The sequence below is a fragment of the Topomyia yanbarensis genome, chromosome 2, assembly GCF_030247195.1.
Source record: "Topomyia yanbarensis strain Yona2022 chromosome 2, ASM3024719v1, whole genome shotgun sequence".
Classification (NCBI taxonomy): domain Eukaryota; kingdom Metazoa; phylum Arthropoda; class Insecta; order Diptera; family Culicidae; genus Topomyia; species Topomyia yanbarensis.
Genome location: NC_080671.1, coordinates 186,119,005 through 186,125,004, shown reverse-complemented (window position 1 = coordinate 186,125,004; position 6,000 = coordinate 186,119,005). Strand labels below are relative to the sequence as shown.

Below are 6,000 nucleotides of genomic sequence, written 5' to 3'. Positions count from 1 at the left end.
TGAACGTGACAATTGCAGCTCTAGAATACTAATATTTGAATGTACAACTACAATCTGTGTACACAATTTCAGTCTTTGTGTGAAATTGTTCGAGTGTGCAACTGCAATCTGAGTTTAAGTGTATAGGCGTTCAAGTACAGTTTGTACTTGAGGATAAATAAACATTATGAGTGTAGGTGTACAAATGCAATCTGTATGCCAAGATATTTGCGTGGTAATAGTTGATTGTGCAAGCGCAGCCTAGGTGAAAGTGCTTTGGTGCAGTGCACGAGTATGCAATTAAATGCAATTCTGACATCGTTCAGTTGTGCAAGTGCAGTCTGAATGTGCTAGTGCAGTTCAACTGTGATAGTGTTTTAGATTTGCAGTTGAGTATGCAATTAGTCTTAGGGCCGATTTCTTCACCCTCGCTTAACTTTTAAACCAGGCTCACCAGTACGTTTAAACCTTGCTTAAGCGCTAAGCGAGGGTGAAGAAATCGGCCCTTAGTGTTTTTGCTGTATTATACAAGTTAGTGAAAATAAATTCATTCGCGTAAAAATATTCATTCACATTTTCAACTCACTTGATATTTGTAGTCTTCTGAATTCCGTTGTGATTTCGTTTCTTGTTTTAGTAGTCGCATCAGCTTTCGACTTCTTCAACAGCATTACGGTCAAAAAGGTGGGCATTCTGTAGCCTGTGTGCTTAGCACAACTTGTCAGGGTGTCTATTTTATAAACATTTTTCGACCAGCAATTGATTCACTCGTAAGTTTCCTTCTTTGATGGTTAACATTACCATATACCGGGTTGCTTTGTGAATGGTTTTGGGATCTAAACACTCTCTGCAAATAAAACAATACATGTAAGGGCGTATTCACTGAAAATACAAATAATTACCTTCAAGTAGTACGATTCGCTGCGAATGAGGCGTTCTAGTTGTTTCCAATGGGCACTGGGCAGATATAAAACATTAATTCATTTCATCTGCATACTGTATGCATTGACGTAGAGTGGTAGCAATAGTGGGTACGCGGAATTCGCAACCGGTGTCCTTGTTCCTGAAGATAATAAACACACAATCTTGGCTTTGCCACTGTGATGTATATGAACTGCTGTACACTAGAAAGAAAATTTAGGATTTCATAAAATAAAAAACCATTTGGATTTTTCTATTGAAGGATACCGGGGTAGCTCCATGTACTGACTTTGCACTTTGTAGCAGAAGTGACAACACTGAGTTGTTTCATAAACACTTCTGCTGGAAAGTGCAAAACCGCACTTCACCGAATCGGTGCATAGCTATTGAAAATGGCAATTGTTAGATTTATCAATATACAATTTTCCTAATCCCAAACCAGCGGTTTTCTTTGCCGGGGTATCCGTTTGATCGGTTCAATTAATTCTTGCTTACCTACGTAGTAAAGTTAGGCATTTTGAAGCGTCTCTCTTTTAATCCTACGGCTAAGATATCTCCTCCAGTTACTTTTCTCCACATCATGAGCTGGTTGTCGAAAATATAATAATAATAACCGCGTCGAATATAATTCCGCATCCGATAAAATGACCCGCACGACGAAAACATAACCGCTTTTTCAAAGTCGCGCAGTTGAAGTCAGAAAAAATAAATAAACGAAACGAACGAGATAAAAAGATGCACGAATACTGCCCGAATCCGCTCGCCGCGCTCGAATCGACGATTCAAGCATCACCGTTACCGTCCAACTAATGCATAAAGGCAGTAACGCTTTGAGCCGATTTCTGAGAGGGTTATCTTCATTCATGCACTCCACGGAAGTCCAAATGATGTATTCCATAAGACAGTCTTATGACTCCGGTCCAATATATGCGTTAAAGAATTGCATAAGTTTTTCTTATAAAGCCCGTATGAGATATGTTATTGATTTTATGAAATTATATTTTATTTTTCTTAAACATCACGATGCATTTTGTGAAAAGTTCATAATTGCATCTTATGAATTCAGTACTGGCACAGAAGGCCAACTAGTAGCTAATAGTTTTCGGCCAGAACTTTTTGGTTGCCGCTTTCCGAAGCAAAATAACAGAGATTTTTTTGTGAAATTGAAACAAAATTTTAAATTATTGTTTATTATGTTATTCAGTAAATTACTCAGTGTATTGAATCAGTTTACATGGTTATGATTTTTGAAGAAGCAATCCGATTATCATTGATTTGAGCTTTGAAATAAATTGTGCATATAATAAGTGTCTGACGCATATTTTATAATTATCAAAGTTCATTTGAGAAGTAACAATCATTATCATTCAGTAGTAAATCTCACTGCCTAAATCCAGTTTTCCGGGAAATACCGACGAACCGTTATTCAATTCATTACGCACGAATTTTAATGTTTTATGAAAGAGTTTTCTCTTAAATCTTCTGGTGGGATTTACACTTGGCGGTTTCTTTGTCCCGAATTTCCTCTCAAGGTTTATTTTGACAGTCAATTTTTTAACTCTATTAAAAACGTTCGAAAAATGTCAGCCATGTTGTAATTTTTATATAAATGCATAATAATATCCATAAAAAAACTTATGGCATTCATTCAAACATTGTGATGAGTTTCATAAGACTATTTTATGAAAATCATTATTTCTGCCATGTTTTCTACTTAGAAATGTTAGAAGTTTTCATAAATGGGCTTCTATGGCGTTCATTCGGACATTTACAAAAAAATCATAAGACTATCTAATGAAAATAGTAAGAGGCACATTTGGATAGTTTCCCCTCCAAATCATAAGACAGACTTATAAAATTCATTATAAAACCTGTTGTCTGAAAGTCATAAGTCTTTTTTTATGGAAATTAAATGTAAATTTTGCTCGGTGTATAGTACCCTCCCCAAGGTTTAGGGGTTTGACGGTATTGCAAACATCCTCAAGCATATTTCGTGCATCAGTCCTACAGAACCTCTGACAGACAATTGCTTTAAGATGGTTATTGCATTACGCCTCGATAGTGGTGCATCGAGGAGACCGAGAGGGCTTATGCGCCTTTTTATGTTATATGTTTCTTCATACTCTGCACCTGCGCATACCAACGCTGAACCACTGGTATATGCGCGGTGGCATGGCCGACTGGCGGATCGACATGGATTGGCTTTTGCTGTGTGCCGTGTTTACAAATATTGTTCTATTGGTGGTATTCGTGGACGGGGCTCACACAGGGAGTCATTGTGTGTCCATTTATCGGTCGACTTCGTCATCGCGCATATGCTAATTAAATTAATTTAATAATTAAATTAATTTAATAAAGTAGAATAAGTAGAAACCTATTAGTTGGAGTTTTGTAATAATCGTAGTTTTTCGTACTACTGTTATGTGCTAGTCGTATGTCTATTTATGTATGTATTCGTCTGAGTATTTGTGACAGTTGGGTCAGGGAATGGATGCAGAACTGACGTATATGATAGAATAGTGGCTAATACTTCTGGTGATCAATCTGAGCATTTGGTTTTATTCATTCGGGAACGTCGGGTTGGATAAATTAGGGTACAATGAATTTACCGACGCGCGTGAGTCCTCCATTACCGGCCAGGATAGCATGATGAAAGTCTAACAGCATGCAATTGTCGTTAATGATAAATATACAACATTTGCTGCATTTAGACGAGTTTGATTGCATGTTACATGTGTTTTTCTATTCTACTTCATTGGTCTATTTCTTTTGTACATCTATTAGATTGCTTTTCCATTACTGATGTATACCAAAATAGTATTGGCCAATTTATACATTGCTAATCAAACTCTTTGTATTTTTTTCTTTATTCGGCATGTTATAATTATTTTTATTAGTGTATCTCTACTATACGTTATCTATACTCATATATGTACAAACGCTCGTGGCCTTCGCGATAACATAAACCTGGATACAAAGGCGACCATGCAATTGCAATAATCCACACATACTTACGCCCGCGATTTCGCCTACATGAAAACACCCCGGTAGTTAAGTAAACGTAGCATCTTTAAACTTCCAAACGCGGTCTCAAACATTAACCCACCACTCGCGCGATCATGAAACGGTCACGTCCGAAAGTTTTACTAGTCTGGACTAATGCCTTCAGTTGAACCAATCAAAAAAGTGACGCTCATATTCACTAAACAACACGTTCCATGGTCACATGACCTGGAACTCAAGTGATATGGGGAAACAGACTGCCATCTGTACCATACACTAAAAATTAAGCATAAGATTCACGGTCCGCGCGCGATCAAACAAGATCAAATTATACACGCGAAGTCACATACATTGGACAAACACGTTAATATACAAATGCTTCAGCCCTTCGCGACCATCCCCGGTACCTACACCCGCGGTCTCGTAAACATGGTAACATCCCGGTGATAAAGTGAATGTCTCAACTCCTATAAATTTTCAAACGCGGTCTCAAGCGTGAACCTAAAAACTCCCGCACTCGCACTATCTTGAATCGGTCACTTCGGGATGTTTCTATCCTTGATATCAGCAGATTAGGTCCATGCCTTCAATTGGATCAATTAAAAAAAGAAAGCTCTCATATCCACTGGACACCACGTTACATGGCGACATAATGGACGACTCTAGTGATATGGGGTAACCTGTCAGAATGTGAATTGTACACCGAAAACTAACTATCAGAATGAAGATCCGCGTGACCATCCAAGTACGCACGCTTATATAGGAATGGCCACACGGTTACAAAATCCGGTTTTGCACACGCGAAGTCACGCGAACGCGAGCATACGTGACAAATACGTTAACATACGAACGCTCAAGTCATTCGCGATTAACAACGCACACCTACGTTCGCGATCACGCAAACTTAATAACGGTAATAAGGAGAATGTTTTAGCACTCACGAAGTTTCAAACGCTGTCTCAAACACGAACCTACAAACGTCCATTTTCGCGCGCTCATGAATCGGTCACGCCCGGAAACCATTACTCTCTGTCCTAATAATTTGGGTCCATAATTCAGTAGGACCAATCAAAAAATAAAGCTCATATCCACTAGACAACATGGCGACATCACCGGGAACTCTAGTGATATGGAGCATCTTAACCGTATACCAAAAATAAAGTATTAGATCTACGGTCCGCGCGCGATTATCCAAGAACACACGCGAATATGCGAAAGGCACACGGTTATAAAATAGAATTTATACATGCGAAGTTACATACACGTTAGCACATGCGACATACAAACGCACACGCGATCGAACACGTTAACGTACAAATGCTCGAGCTCTTCGCGATGATACATGCGATCGCAAGTCCCTACGCCCGCACATACCTGAACCGTGCAACGAATATCACATTCAGAATCACGGCCCGCTACAATTGGCCTAAAGCAGTGTTTTAGTGGGCGACATTGTCTCGTCTGAAAATTGTAGTATGTGATTCTGACGGGGAGGCCTTCCGAGAACCCAGCTCTACAGCTCCAGTAGGACAACTCTCGGTTCGCCTTACTAGCACGATGTAAGTGATCTTCGTTCTCCGCGGTCCGCTGGTGTTGAAGCTCACGTTGACGTACATTTCGTACACGTCTCAAATCCCTTAAGTACCTCCAGGTAGGCGACGGGTGCAGGACTAGGTTTCCGAGGCACGTTAGAAGCCAGCCACGATTCTATTTTATTACAAAACAGTTCCGCCATATCGTCAAATCTATGCAAAGTGAAAAATTTTGACCTGGAAATATTCCGTAGATAAGCTAATAGAAATATGGTGCAAATAGGCTCATTTCTCGTTCATAAAATTTATAAAACTCTACAACTTTGTCGAAGACGGCCCTGCATTACCTCTTTAAGATCAAAAGTTAAATTTTCTGTAGCCATGATCATGATTAATTTTTTAAAAATAATATTGTCAAAAGATAGTGCTTTTTACATACACAAACATTGCAGAATATGTTAAATCGCTACTATGGACAGTTTTGACGTCAATGAATTGAGGACTTCAAAACGCTGTTTTGAGACCATGTACACTGCACAGATTTTGCTGGCAAATTTACTCAACA

At 39.0% G+C, this 6,000-nt stretch overlaps 1 long non-coding RNA gene across 1 annotated transcript; it reads right to left on the bottom strand.

Moving 5' to 3' along the window:
- Positions 1–571: 571 nt before the first annotated feature.
- LOC131682400 (uncharacterized) lies at positions 572–1,509 on the bottom strand. Its single transcript, XR_009304078.1, has 3 exons — positions 1,396–1,509; positions 882–1,103; positions 572–826 (listed from the first exon to the last, which is right to left on the bottom strand). It is a non-coding gene; the product is annotated as an uncharacterized LOC131682400 (long non-coding RNA).
- Between the last annotated feature and the right edge of the window lie 4,491 nt (positions 1,510–6,000).